The sequence below is a fragment of the Gouania willdenowi genome, chromosome 5 (assembly GCF_900634775.1).
Source record: "Gouania willdenowi chromosome 5, fGouWil2.1, whole genome shotgun sequence".
Classification (NCBI taxonomy): domain Eukaryota; kingdom Metazoa; phylum Chordata; class Actinopteri; order Blenniiformes; family Gobiesocidae; genus Gouania; species Gouania willdenowi.
Genome location: NC_041048.1, coordinates 12,529,232 through 12,543,602, shown reverse-complemented (window position 1 = coordinate 12,543,602; position 14,371 = coordinate 12,529,232). Strand labels below are relative to the sequence as shown.

Here is a 14,371-nt window from a genome sequence, read left to right as displayed (position 1 = left end):
ACTTACCCAAGTTTTATGGATGTTTACATCCAATATACTGTATATATTATGGAAAAAGTCATGTTAGTTTGAGTAACTGAAGAACATTTTTGATAAGTGGAGTAGTAATTCCAGCTATAATATACAATAACTAATACATTTGTCAAATGCACGTGCAATAACACAGCATTTTGACGCCTAAACGATAAATAAGCACACACAACAGACACACATACTGACAAGACAAAGAGTAAAGAGTGGGCAGGAAGTAAACACAGAGAGGGTCTTAAACCCACAGGAAAAACACCAAAACCGGCCATTAATTTAAATAATATTAAAATAAAAAAACAAAAACAAAGACAAAGCAAAAACATGAAACCTAACAGAAAGTAAACCCTGGGCAAAGGCAAAGTAGAATTTATAACTCAATGGATTTCATGGTCTTTAGCAGGAGACACCGATATTTCTATGCAGGAAAATACCTACAATATATATATTAAAATGTGATTAGCTTGTACTTGTGCCAGCATTTTATTAATTCTAGAGGAAAAACTCTAATATTGGGAGGGGGCCCCTCTATCCCCCCCTATCTCCACCACCTATGGGACACACGCATCAAGAGTCTAAAAGGAATATTAAGGATAAAAAAGATTTCAATGTGCAATTCTAGAAGCTGTCATATTGGATTATTTTGGGTGTTTGCTGTCTAGTGGATGCTAATACAGCAAAACATTATCTGCAGAAAGATAAAAATGATTCTGTATTCATTTAATGTCTGTACACTTTGATACAAGAATATAGGCTGTTGGTTTGTTGGCACATTACTATGTACAATAGTAGTAACGAAGATACTATATGAAAGACGATCTTCTCAGTTCGCTTAATATCAGAGGTCGACCAATATATTGGTCGGCCGATATATCGGGACGATAATTTTTAGATCGGCCATCGACCGATTTTCATTTTATTATGTTTTTTTTTTTTTTTTTAAGCACTTTAGAGTAGCCATTAAAGGAAAAAAAAGAACACAAAAAAAACATCCATTCAGAAAAAGTAATAATAATAATAACATGTGCATGGGAAAGGTAGAAGCCAATAGGCTTACAAATAAAAAGCTGATATAATAGGATAAGGATATAATATAATAGTGCCTGATCAAATATCCTTAATAGGATAAGGATATTTGATCTGGCACCCGTGTGGGCATCTGCAGCCACCGCTTGACTGACGGAAGGACCCCGCATTTATATCATATGAGTGTTTCAATTGTTTTTCATAATCAATGTGCTTTAAAAAAAAGTATATCGGCCTCAAATATCGGCTTCCAAAATTGGCTTTAGATATCGGCCATAGACTGAATTTTTTTTTTTTTAAATCGGTATCTGCATTGGCCTTTTAAAATCCCATATCAGTTAGTGATAGTGAGGACAGGTATAATACAATGTACAATCATGTACAAAGCTATGCTAGGCTGGAATTCATTGCATACATTGCATAAGGTTTTGTTGAAATAGTACTTCATAATATTTAACCAACAGTAATGAGTGGATTTGGAACTGTGGCATGGTATGAAATGTATTTTTCACCTTATATTTCCTATGCAAAGCATGTGTGTGCTAATAGTTGATGTTAGAATGACTTAGAATGACTGAGTACTTAGTGTTTTGTTAAACCTATAGCCATTTTGTTTTGTTAATGTTATATTTTTAGAGGAGCTGTTTTGTTTGTTTGTTATATAGTGTGATAATGTGTTTGCTAGTGGTAATGGGGACCCTGATAATGAAAGAAAGAAAGAACACAAACTGTACAAGAGCACAAGAAATGAAAGATAACCAAACACAGAAAAAAACTGTAACAATGGAGACAGAAAGAGGGAGAAATGAGAGCGAGATAGAAGAGGTGAGATAAACAAAAAACATGTCTTGTGGGCAAAAAAAAAATTGGAAAGCGGGACTGGTTTTGTTGCAGAGGGATCAAACACTCGCCAACAAAGCCAGCGATAGACAATCCAAGCGGCAGAAGTTGCTTCTCGTTATGAGACACTGTTTCTCTGAGAGTCACTGAATGCTGAGCAGAGAGGGCGACAGCCGCACTTACAACACTTTCCACTTGACACATAAACACCAACCAAATTCATCTTCATAATTCAAGCACTATAGGGAACATATGAAAGCACAGAAACTCTGACTTTAGACAGGTAACACATCATTTAACCCATTCCACCTTGCATTGTTGAAGGTTTGGCCTTCTTAAAGCCCTTGTGAGACACAGACTGAAATGTTGGCACAATGACACAGAGACGATGATTAAATAGACAACGTTTGCTATGGTGCTCAATGGAACCGCTAGCTCTAAAAAATACATCACAGCGTGTTTGTGCGTTAGTGCGTGGGGGCTTTCAGTGAGCGTTTGAAAATAAATTGATACCAGTATCACTGATTTATTATTCATTGTCTTCTTGTCACAGTCATACAGCCAGCAGCGTACATTTAAGGACAGCCCTACTGCAACGTGACTACAAAAGACAAAATAATGAAACCAACTGCAAACAATCTGAAATAATACTCATCAAAAGCATTACAAAGTATTTAAAGTTGGAGCTCAGTGTGCAGTCAGCGAATACAGGGATTTATTGTATGAGTCTATGTCTTCTTTGATTTCTTCTTCTTGATTAATTTAGATTGAACAAGTCAATCTACATAAAAAGCCTATTTGATGCACTCAGCTACTGATCTATGTTAATACTTATCAGAGTAGGGCTGGGCAAAAAATCGATTTAATTAATTTATCAAATTTGAAGATAAAAACTATTTTTATTTTGTAAATTTGAGTTTCAAAAAGAAAAAAAAAAGAACTCAAACTACCCTTTGAGTGGGCTATATGTGTGCCACAGGTATGGTTAATTTTTTATTCACACTATGCTGAGATGCTAAGGGAAGAGTTTATTATTTTTTAAATTGTAATGTTATATGTTATAAAATATGTAGTTACCTGATTTCTTAATCAGAAAACTGAAGCTACTGTGAAGTTGCTGTTGCACTTTTGCTTAAACCTGAGTTAAAGCTTGAAATTGTTGAATGACAGAGGCTCATATACTGTTTATTTTGGGATTGTTCTATACATTTTAACTCTTGAGGACAAACACAGCAATAACGTTGCACTTTTGACAATATATGTGATGTCTGCAGTCATTTTTTAATTTTTTAATCTTTAACTTTTTTTTTAGGCAAAATCGCCCAGCCCTACATCAGAGAGTTCACTATCATTGAATTACTGGTAGGTAAGCAACGTGGAAAATTTGAAAACCTCTTACTAATGAAAAACCAATTACTTTTTTTTGGTTTTTTTTTTCTTCAAAGTGTAGTTTTATTATTGTGTACATGCTCCCCAAACGTATTCATTTCTCCAGTATCATAAAAGTCAACCCCAAACAAGAAGAAGTAGGAGAAAATAAGTGAGAAATATACTGTATGTATTAAACCAACCACAGTGTCCACAAAGGCTTCACTTCTAGAGAAGATCAAAGACTGACAAAAACGGGCCAAACGTAAATGTCATTGTCACTTATCATTTCTTACCCACTACAGTCTGTCACATTTTTTATCCTATCACTTCTAATCAGGTGAGATTAGATGAACATCCTATATAATAAATAAATAAATAAATAAATAAATAAATATAATAAGCTTGGCTATTAAGATTTCAGGTTTTCCCCTTAGAATAAGGCTAATAATGATAAGGTAATGTAAGGGTAAAATGGGCCCTATGTCAACTTTATCATTAATCACATCTAAGTATTTGTATATTAATCAGAGGTGTAAAGAGTACTGATATGTAGAAATACTGTTACTTGTTACAAGTTGTGACGCTCATGGCATCATGTGCTGATTGCTCAGTGTTCCAGCCTGCTGATTGGTTAATGTCACACACCTGGACTCAGTGTGGTGAGGTTACTTAAGCTCCCAGACTCCGTCACTCACTTTCTTTCCTCTGGCTTCCACACAGGTACGCACCACACCTTGGCTTGACTTAGATTGTTGCTTTGTTCACATCTTCCAGCACTCACAATATTTTCACTCATGCATGTTTTACACCACTGACTCTACTGATACACACACTCCATGATGTAAATATCGAATTTGGCCTAATTTGTTTTACTTTGGATTTTGGTTTAATTTGGTGTAATTTTGTTTATTTTGATAGAATTTGATATAATTTGCTTTCATTTGTTTTACTTTGATGAAATTGAAGTTGATTTGGTCGAATCCAGGACAACTTGGGTTTGATATATAAACTTGAGTGTTTGATTTTTGCCTAATTAAACAATAAAATATTTCTTGAATGTTTGCCATGGTCTTGTCTCCCTTTCTTGTTGTTGTGACCTTGAAAGCCGGAACGTAAAAAGTAGCTCAATTAAATAGTATCAAAGTAAAGGGTTACAATTACTCACCCCTGTTTATTTGTATAAAGTACTGACCTGAGGTCAGCGGTTTATGAAGAGAGAAAAATAATAATTTACTCTAATGTTTGGGTGTGGAAATGTAATGAATTACTTGCTTTTTTAAAACGTTTTTAAGTACAAGTGCCAATAAAAGCCACTCAATTACAGTAATGTAATTGTAATCCATTACTTTTGCATATAATAAGCAAGGCAAATTTATTTGTATAGCGCATTTCATACACAAGGCAACGCAATGTGCTTTACGTGATCAAAAAGTGCAACAGAAAACTATAAAATCAATAGGAACATTTAAAATCAACACACTACATCAACCAAAAATAGACTTAAGTATTGTATTAGTCCAAGGATTTAAGGATCTTTATTTGTCATTTGTTTTCATCAATGTGTTCACTTCTCTTAAGAATTCTGTTGTGATTGCGCTTTAAGATGTCTATTGTTGTAATTTGCGCTATTTAAGTAAAGTTGAATTTAATACACAGAACAAAATTACGTACACAAGTCTCACGTTAAGTCCTATGTAAACAAAATAGGAAAAACCACAATTATTTATATAGTTTGAAACTGGTTCATCCTAGTCATATTCCTTAACTCACAAACTGCACTATATCTGCTAGTGTTCAGAGTCGTCGTGATTAATAAAGACGGGTTGTGAAAACATGTCGTCTTGAACAGAATCCCACCACTCGTCCACTGCTAAATGAAAGTGCCAAAGAAACTCAGAAAATAGCAAATGAAAAGTCAGCAGCAGCACACATTTATCCCATCTTCTTCCAGCTTTATATTTTTAGATAGTGGCGAGTCAAACCGAAGCATCCGTGAATCATTTCTGCAGCCTGTAATGATCTTAACTGATGTAAAGAGCAAACAGCTGTCACGTCAGAAACCTTTCAACAATAGCTTTACCTCAAAAAGGTAAAAATATCTGAGTAAACAGCATTTGTTTAGTTTGTACACTTTATTCCAATACCTTGTTCTGAATGTGTACAGTATTTCTTTTAAATGTGGTTGCTCATTTGGAGCTTCATATTACAGAAAACTCAGAAAATTATAGGCCGACCATAGCAAGTAAGAACTGAGATGCACTTCAATCATATTCTGGATGTTTTTAATTTCATGAGTAAAGAAAACTAGATTTTGGCAAATCAAGCACCTGGATAATTCAAAGAATAATAAAAGTACTAATACATACTCCATAGCAACATAAACTGTTCCACGCGGGACATTTTTTAAGATCGAAAATAATCCCTTCAATGGAAAACAATAGTCGTCAGTTTTTCTGTTTGTACAGAAAGGTGAGAGAGAAGAGGTATGCAGACAGCATTTGTGGTCGTCTGCTTTCTTCCTTTAGAGGTTTCCTGTGTGCTGTTGCTGACATGTTTGCCACCTTGTTTACCTGTCCTCTCCACCACAACAGTGACATCGTCGGAAACGTGCGATCCTGATTGCGACTGACTTAACCTGCAAAGCAAGACTACCGGCGTCCTGCAACAAGGTTTTTTGGAACTTACATTAAACCAGTGTTTCTCGAACATGGGGGGGGGGGGGGGGTATTCCCTACTATGAACAAAGGTGAACTTTAAAGCCCCACCTATGCCCATTGCCCCCCTAATCATCCTGGCAAATAACACATTGTTGAACTGACAGTAACAAGTAACTAAAAACCTGCATAAAAACTAATGTGAAAGTGCAGTGGATAAAAATACAGGAAATAACTACCGGTAAATATTGTTTGGGGGACAAGTAACATATTTCATAAATAAATCCAAACTAAATTCAACTAATTAACTTAAAAAAATGCAAAAGTGCAGTATAGTCAAATATACAGGAAATAATGAAACCTTACAGTCTGTGGCAAAATACTTAAAACAAAAAAGGAAATACAGTTTTTAAGTCAGCTGTAAGAGGTTTGTTTATCGTTCTGCTCCATGTGATGTGCATGCTGACGTATTTTTGCACTTTAGTTCCATGTTCCATTTTGTTTCCAGTCACATATCTAATGCAGTCTGATAACTTAACACGCTTCTTATTACTTTCTTTGTGTGTAGCAGTTCTGTTTAGTGTTAAAGATCTTTATTGTCAGTGAAGAAAGGCGTTTAAGAAGATTGGCATGAAATGAACAATGTCCTCCTGTTTGTTGCGGCCAACCTGTCATACTTCCGTTCTCTACCATGGGGGCGCGCCACACACTTTGAGAAGCAATGCGTTATTCACAAATGCAGAGGAGTTTACACACTGTGCAGACTGTTCCTCACTTAAAACTTCTACCCAAGATTATTTTTTATTAGATAAATCGGTAATTTATGCCTCAAAGATAATTTTCTAAAAAAAAAAGATGCAATAGGTTTTTTCGTCTCCACATTGCATTGTGGGATAATCACAGGAAATACTGGGATCAAACAAGAACAAAAATGGTGTCAAGTGAATCACTGGTCCTCCTTGTCTGGCAAAGAAATACAAAAGAATCACTGTAAGAATGATGTAAAAACACTGGCAATGTTAAATTCTAAATATGTACTTTTATTTGTACAAATTTGTCTTGTCAGATTCTACCTAAACCGCCTCATTGGTACAAACTTTATCAATTTATCATGTGCATGCCCCATAGAATTAAACCAGGGAAATTGCACACGCTATTTTACTTTACACCCGCAAATATACCCCTTTATAACACTAGAGTATGTACACCACAATGCAATTCACAAAAATGGAACAGAGTGTTTACAATGGCGATGAAAAGTAGCAAAAACAACCTTTTCCTTTCTTCTTGAAGAAAATTACGTTACTATACATTGATCAATAAATATGATTTTTTTCTCATGTAAATGATTGTGGTTAGCAGCTTTATTGACAAGAGCGTCGCATGCTAGTTTTTGAGCATTGCACCTCGGGCTGCGTGCATAGCAGCTTTAGAGGCGAGACCAGCCCTGGTGAGAAAGGTTAGCTCGGTTAAAGGAACACGTTATTTTGAGTCGGCTCTTTGCCTCCTCTTGTGGCCCGCGCTGGTTGCCGTGTACTGAAGGATTGGTGCAGGAATGCAGGAACGGTCACAGTGGGACCCACGCACTCACCGCATTGTGAATCAAAACCTAAACTCTACTTCATTAGACTCCTGTCATTGGAAAGGCTCTCACACCACTCTATAAATACTCCTGTCTCCCCCCTCCAAATTTGTTTTCCCTCTTTTTTCTTTTTTTTTTTTTTTCTTCTTGCACATGAAAATGCTCAGGAACCCTTCTAGCCGTCTGATGTGGCTCTTTATTTTGTACGTTGGCGCAAGAAACCGCACAATAGTGGCTCCTTTTGAATATTAAAACGCTCTCAGACGGGGTACAAAGGTTTCTGTAGTTTTATAATAGGGATAAGTGCTAAATAAAACTTCTTTTTGAGATTTAACTGTTATGCAATGTGGGATTTGGCTTTCACTTACCACTGGTGATATGTTTAAGGTTGAACTGGCAATTCTTTTGTGTTCCTTTGACCTCATCTACAAACATCTGTAATTAAGATCTCTTGACGGTGTTTTGTGGCACGGTTCTTGAAGAGTTACAGAGTTACAGCCATAAAACAGCTTGAGGGACCTAATCGGAGCAGTCACAGCAGATTTAATACCAAAGACACAAGTATTTAGAAGAACCCACAATAAGATATAAAAGATCAGAGCAGACCACATTAAGGTATCCACCATAAATGTTTGAGCGCTGATTGCTCCTTCAGACGACAATATCAATAATCTCACTTCTGGTGTTCATCTTAACCAGGGCTTTCCAACTGCAAACTACGGGCCGCGGGCCAAATGCGGCCCGCCATCTGTTGTAACTTGGCCCCAGGATGTGTGGTGTTGTTACTGCACTTTATGGTTCTTCTAACACTAGGCAGAGATACAGTAACCAGAGCAGATTATACAACAAACAGAAACTGATCAAAGCCCAACCAGGGATGATCGTCACCCAATTTCACAGATCAGGTGATCAGGCAAAGCCAATCACAATCTTGGCCTCTGTACATCAGCTGTAAACTGAGCTGGTTTATTTAGGACATAATGAATGGGAAGGAAATCAGAGCCGTGACAGCAGCTTTACACATTACAAGATGTTCACGGTGTGGAAATATGTTCGGGGAGGAGAGCAGTGGACATAAACTGCAAAGGAAAAAAGAGCGGGAGAATCAAGTGAAACTCATTCTCAGTGACAGATGCTGTTTGGATATTTAACGCTTGTCAAATAAACAAAGTGTAGTGGAAGAAAACCACTTTAAAGAGTTATTGCTGTACACAGTGTTCCCTACATTAAATGATTGAAAGATTAACTAAGCCCAGAGGTTTTGGCTAGCAGGCGTCTAAGCTGGAAATTCCCAAAAAAAATGCCTTGATATGCACATTAGTAGCATCACATTACACTTTCAGCACAACCAAAATAGCTGACTGTTAATCACTCACATTGTCCCACCTCATCTCCCTCTTCCCTGTTCCTTTCCCCCTCACCCAGGTGTGTAACACTGCCCCTCTCTTTTAAAAATGTCCCTTCTAATAAAGTTTTTCTTAACCGTCCTTAGGGAGGGCTGGAGATAGTCACTATTATGCAATAACATAAATGTATTTATTTTATTGCAATAATAAAACATGCATAGCTGTCGTAAAAAGATTGCACTACATGTAGTGTTGACCTTCGACAGCATGTGCAGACAAGTAAATAATAAATGAAATGCCTTGATTATGGGCGGGGCTCCTGGAGCAGTTAAGACACACCCAGTTACTCTCTAACCTCAGCCTTTTAGCTACGAGCTAACTACCAAGCCAATACTCAATATACCTATCTATTCATAGTTATCCTCTTAAGTTCAGGTGGTAGTTTTTTAGGAGGGGCGGGGCTAACAATGGTGGCTCGTGATAAAAGTTGCTTTCAAATAGTCATCAGCCTCCATTTTAGCCAATAGCAAAATTTGATTGTAATAGCAGGGTTTTTAACCCATAGAGGGCAGTCTCTGTCACTCTTTAGTCTTTTAAAACAAAATACCACAAATAGAAATATGCTTCATGCACAAATGTGTTTTCAGAAAAAAGTGGATTCAGACTATCTGATGATACGATGCAATTTACTATTTCCCGGTCACGATACGATATATCCCAAAACAAAACAATACAAGAGACATTGCAATATATCGCGATATTGATAATTACAAATTTCACTTTTACAAAATGGTATGAAATACTATTTATTTTTTTTAAACTTGCGTAAATAAGTAAATGGTAACTAACCAATATCAAAAACAAGTGGTGCAGTATGTGTATCAAACTGTCCAATTACATTTTTCAAAAAAAGTTCAACTATAGCTTCTACAACAGATTCTGAATCTGTTAAGTTGTTAAATTCTTAAAAATAAGTAACCACATACACTACATCTATGAAAGTGCGATAATTGCGCAGTGAAATATATCGCTGAATCGACTTTCTCTTACAACCTTAATACAGACGCGTGTGAGCGTGCCAGTTACAAGCCGAGGCTTACAAACTGTTAACAGCTCACGTTGCCACAGACACATGCATTCTCTGTGCTCATTGCTCTTCAGTCTGCTCTTTGGTCAAAGTCTGTGCGCGTACATTTACTGGTGCATCCATACTCCAACATACAACTTGAAGATATGTCATAGTTTTCCCAGCATGTCCAAACAAACAAACTGCAAAAGTGTAAATTAAGGGGCGCAGATCAAATCTGGGATATGACCAACAGCATGAGAAGCACAGAGAGGGAGAGTGAAATAAAACCAGTTTTGGATTTTATTGGTAGCAATTTAGCAAAAATTATTACTACCTACATCTATATCACACTGGGCTTTACACCGATCTGATCGACTATATCGAATCGGCCGATTTTTTTGCATTTTATGCAATTAATGTGATCGGCTATAATGTCTTAATTCACCGATCCGATCAATGACGTCAACGTTGTGATGAAATTTTCTGTAGATTCTCCCATTGCATTGTTTTATCATCTCATTTACACCAAAGAGTTGTTTGCTTTATGTGACACGTCTTTATTTCAATCGCATTTGTGCACAAAGGTGAAAACCTACGAGCGAACGGCGAAAATGTCGATCGGTTGGAGCGAAGCGGCTAAGCGCTGGACTTCTTCCCCAGTTTACTGGCTCTGAAAACAGGGGAGTAGCGTGTGCTGTTAAGTGTGTGTGTTTGTCTCACGCTTACTTTCGCTTTCACACCGGAGACTTCTGTCCATTTCAGGGCGGTGGTGAACATAGAAGCGTGCGTGTGTGCGCCCCACCTCCGCTGTGCACATGTAAATATGGAAGTCATTTTTTGTAATATCTGTATTTTACTTGAGTATTATATTTGGGGGACACTTTTTACTTTAACTCCACTATTAAAGGCAGGGTAGGTAATTTTCAAAAGCGAACATTATTTTGAATGTATCGTCCTCTGAGCCATGTCCCTCACTCACATGCACGAGTACATGCTCCAATAGTGGACCTCAGCTCATCGCTTGTATTGTGTAGAAACTTTGTCGTCTCGTGTCTCAATCAGCGATAAGTAAACACTAAACTTTATCATAATATATGTTAAAAAACGTGACCAAAAACTGAGTTTTAACTCACCGGTGACGCGCTTTGAGTGAACCGTCTAGAAACACGGACCGCTGTGTGACTGCACAGCAGAGCACAGTGAATGGAAGCATGTTGATCAGCTCCTTTTCTTACCCAATAATTTCAAAGTGAAGACAACAACAATGATGAGTAGCTGCACATTTGTTTCAGCACTTACAGTCCCTAGCATTAATATTTCATTGTGTTCTTTTATCCATCCACTTTTTATTTCAAAACCTAAAATCCACAAGTGTTATGAGAGCTGATATTGTCGGTTTTATGTTTTTAAAAGCTGTTTTTAAAGCTTTGATTGTGGACAGCAAAATGTTTAGTTTCTTGTGGGATTTATGCTGCTCATTTGAGTTTTATTTGGAAGTCTTTATTTTTACTGAATAAGCTTTTGTGTTAGATCAGATTGAGTTAGCAGAACAAGCTAATATTTTAGTTATTTTTATATATATTTATTTCTTTTGTTAGATTTGGTGATTTGATATAAATACAGATAATAGTGATACATTTGTTTGGTTACTTCAATGAATTGATACCGACACACTGTATATACCTTGTTTAAAAGTATAAAATAGCCACAAAATGAGGAAAAGAAAAAAGATGCAAAAAAATGTGATAAACGTAATTGTGGATTAATGGAATCGTAGCACCTTGAACCGAAATGGAATTGTGGGGTCCCTTAGATGCCACACCTCTAAAAGTCAGGCAGTAACAAAGGTTAAAAAAAACAACTTTAGCTTTACTTCACTAATTTTGGCCTTCAGAGTTATGTATGGGGGAAAAAAAGCGTATTAATTTGTAGTTTAAGGGCCACGCACCCCCACATAACAAATGACAACAAATGTTATGTTCAAGTCCTGCATGGAAATTATTTAACTCTTCCACTCCCTCACAGTCACAAGGCTGCGTTTAGGCCCCAAAAAATGGTACCGTCTGATTTTACGAGAGTCTGTATCAGGTAATACCGAAGGAATTTGGTCGGTACCTAAAAAAACAACCTGAATTCATATGATCGGATCGGTGTTTTTTTTAAACTCACTGATCGGTGACTGGCCCAAAAATCCTGATCGTGTAAAACCTATATCACACACACATCATTTATATTGTTTATCTTTGGAAAAAGTTTGGACCCTGACCTTAACTTTCAACCACTTTAAAAAGAAAACAAGGTTCTAAGACAAAATATGTAAAAAGTTTCTATTATGACGTTAAAATTGCTCAGTCTGACAGTCTGTAGATGAGCACAGACTTTCAGCTGATGCCTGGTTCACACAGATTGAGCGCCACCCCCTGGCCAACGCTGACGCCACATGCTTCAGATCATCATCTTTGATCGTCTGAATGTGAGCGACCACATGTGACCTTGAATGCTTTGAATTATAAATTGTCTTCTAATGCATCGTTTGTTTTGACTGTTTCTCTCACATGCCTGTGCTCACTATTCAAACACACTATCCATCTGTCAGTGCATGAGTGCGTGCATGTGTAGGACTCCAGAGGTGGACTTGAACTTTGGACTTGGTTGATTTTTAAATATTTAAATCATACATTTGTTTGAGTGACAAATGATCTTACAGCTGGACATTCTGAAGTGTAAACCGATGCCTAAAAAGAGTAAGCAATTAAAGTCTTGGAGGAAAAAATGCAAAAACAGCACAAACCGCACGAGAAAGTGTGTGCATGTCATTACCGACCTGGTTCTGGCAAGAATAGAAAGCCGGGGAAGAGAAAACAGTGTAAAACCTCAAGCAGTGTAAAAAAGACTCAACAAGAAAAGGAAAAAAAAAGGTTTAAAAAGCAAACTTTAAGAGTTTAAGAGGATCTTTGATGTGTATCAGAAGAGGAAAGCAGCTTTGCGACTGGGACGACAGTAATTTTTAAGTCAAAGCAGAAGGCTGCATGACTGGCTGCCTTACTGGCTGCCTGGCCGACTGCCTGGCTGACTGACTGTGGTCTTTGATGGCGTTTGCTGTTTGAAGTGGTTTTCGGGGGATGGGAGCAGCGTGTGGTGTCAGTGGGACAGGGGAGGTGCTCGGGGAGAATGGAACGGCGAGGAGAGGAAGATGGTGAACGTACAGGACAGGGGAAGCCCAGGATGGGAGGAGCAGAGGATGGATGGATGGATAGACGGATGGAAAAAGAGAGAGAGGAGAAAAAGAATAGAGGAAATTAAGAGAAAGTGGGGAAGGAGTCATGGATCAGAGAAGCAGCGCAGATACGTAGCTAGAGGGATCAAAGGGATGATAAAGAAAAAGCTGACTGAGAAGAGAGAAAAGAAGAAAATAGGAACTGTACGATAAAAAGTTGCAGAGGAAGGCAAAACAAGAAGTGACAATGAGGCTGAGGAAGTAAACCTGTCAAATGTGCATCTGACATTCAGCGTTTGACGCCTGGACACATTCACACCTCCCTCAATACTCCAATCATTTAGGTGACGTTAGCTCCCTCTGATACGCTGCCAGCTCTCTTTTATGACTTATTTCCTGATCCAATCGCTCCTGCGACGCTAAAAGCACACAGTGTGTAAACGTAACCGTTTCCCTGAGGTCGGAAAGCTGACATCATACCAAACAAAAGAATTAAACTGCACAAGTTTCTCTTTTTCTAGCCTTTTCTGAGTTATCAGCAGCAGCTTCATTCTCTGTTAGGCAATAATATTTTTATGAAGTGTATTACAGTAATTCTTTTAAAACGATAAGACAAAATCTAGCTTGTAGATCCTTAGAAGTTGATCATCACCGTTACATCCGGTGACTGAATACTTTTATTTTTATTTATTACTCTACTTGATTGACAAAATAAAAACTGAGATTGTGAAGACTGTAAAAACTTGTTTTCACAGTGTAAATGTACAATAAAGTAAATACTTTTCTTTCTTTTACATATCCTTGCTACTAAAGTGGTAAAACTGATGAATGCAAAACATATTCATCCATAATACTTCATACATAATACAAGCGAGCGAATCAAATGGAAAAATAACACATTGGATGTTAATGTGTTTTTAATCTTCACAGGTGGGCTAGCACATTTTTAACCCTCTCTTTCACATGAAGAGGAATGTGTTTAGTCAGTGTGTAAATATGTGGATGTGTGTGCGTGCGTGCGTGTGTGCGTGTGCGCTGAGCAGAGAGTGGGATTCACAGGTCAGATTAAGGTGGTACCAGGTGATCACAGGTACAGGGAGGCAGCAGCACTGGGGGAGACGCAGATGGCTGACGTCTCCCACGTATGTCTGGTCTCCAGTCCAAATTATTCTTTTTTTTTTCCCCCCTCACCTGCGCTGATAAAAGCTGTTAGCATGTCGGATACTGACACAAACCAGG

The 14,371-nt window shown here is 37.5% G+C and overlaps 1 protein-coding gene across 2 annotated transcripts in view; it reads right to left on the bottom strand.

The window, feature by feature from the left end:
• LOC114463970 (zinc finger E-box-binding homeobox 2) overlaps positions 1-14,371 on the bottom strand; it is a 44,445-nt gene that overhangs the window by 18,894 nt on the left and 11,180 nt on the right. The window lies entirely within an intron of this gene.